The following is a 1,249-nucleotide window of genomic DNA, read 5'->3' as shown; positions in this document are numbered from 1 at the left end:
ACACCATGGAATACTACACAGCCATAAAAAGAACAAGATCATGTCCATTACAGCAACGTGGATGGAGCTGGAGGTCATTATCCTAAGCAAATTAACACTGGAATAGCAAACCAAATACCACATATTCTCACTTATAAATGAGAGTTAAACATTGAGTGTACATGGACACAAAGAGGGAAACAACAAACACTAGGGTGTACTTGAGGTAGTGGGTAGGAGGAGAGTGAGCATCAAAAAACTACCTATTGGGTACTATGCTTTTCACCTGGGAGACCAAACCCCATGATATGCAATTTACCTATATAACAAACCTTCACATTTACTCCTGAACCTAAAAGTTAAAAAAAAAAGAAGTCTCATCTTCCTTTGACATAGTTAACAAGGAGACCACTTAAGATATGATCACTCATTCTGCTTGTACCCTCATCACACACTCCTTCTATATGATTACTCTGAGATCTATGGTACAAGTCATTGGCAGAGAATCCAAGTACTGTGGACTTTGTGACTCCTTGGTAACCACCTATTGGGTAGAGAGCATCCTAGGATTTTCCATGGGTCTTGTTCCTTGCCTCCTGGGTGACATAATTTCTTTGTGGATGTGTAACTCACTGGCCTACCTCATCAATACCTGGACAGAGTTTCTATCAGGAATGAAATGAAGAGTTATTCTCAAGCTGTCACAGGATTTTTTTGCTAGTATGTTGACCTACCTCTTTGTACTTGTCTCCAATCTTATGGCTTTCAACCCCTGTGGTGTTGCTGGTGAATGCCCTCCTTACTCTCCAAGATATTCTTCTTCGATAGATTATTGGTGCATGCTACACAAACAGGGAAATATGAACCGAGGAAATAGCTTGTTTTTCTGGAAGATCCCTTTTGGGAAGACTTATTCTTGCCTGACAATGTTAATTTGAAGATGTAAGGCAGGAACACCGACTTTTCTGTAGTCCCAGATGCACAGAATTAAGAGAGAGAGTGTGGATTTATTTATATTGTGGCACAATTTTTAAATAATCATTTAATTTTGGGAAAAATTTTTAAAAATCCTTAATTTATTTAAACAAAAAGAAAATGCACATGCGGTTATTTCCCTTTGTTATTTGGGAGTATAGCGGAGGTAAGGAGTTTGTAGGGAGGGAAGAGGTAATCAAAGAGTAAGAGATTACATAACAATGTCAATAAAAAATAGTATGTAGCGTACCCAATTTAGTTAAAATGCATTAAGATATGTATTCAAAGATGGCCA

At 37.9% G+C, this 1,249-nt stretch overlaps 1 pseudogene; it reads left to right on the top strand.

The window, feature by feature from the left end:
* Positions 1–461: 461 nt before the first annotated feature.
* LOC100608948 (mitochondrial carrier homolog 2-like) lies at positions 462–917 on the top strand (annotated as a pseudogene).
* Positions 918–1,249: the final 332 nt, after the last annotated feature.

This window comes from Pan troglodytes, chromosome 2 (assembly GCF_028858775.2).
Source record: "Pan troglodytes isolate AG18354 chromosome 2, NHGRI_mPanTro3-v2.0_pri, whole genome shotgun sequence".
Classification (NCBI taxonomy): domain Eukaryota; kingdom Metazoa; phylum Chordata; class Mammalia; order Primates; family Hominidae; genus Pan; species Pan troglodytes.
Note: the sequence above shows the minus strand (reverse complement) of the source record. Positions and strands in the feature narration are given on the sequence as shown.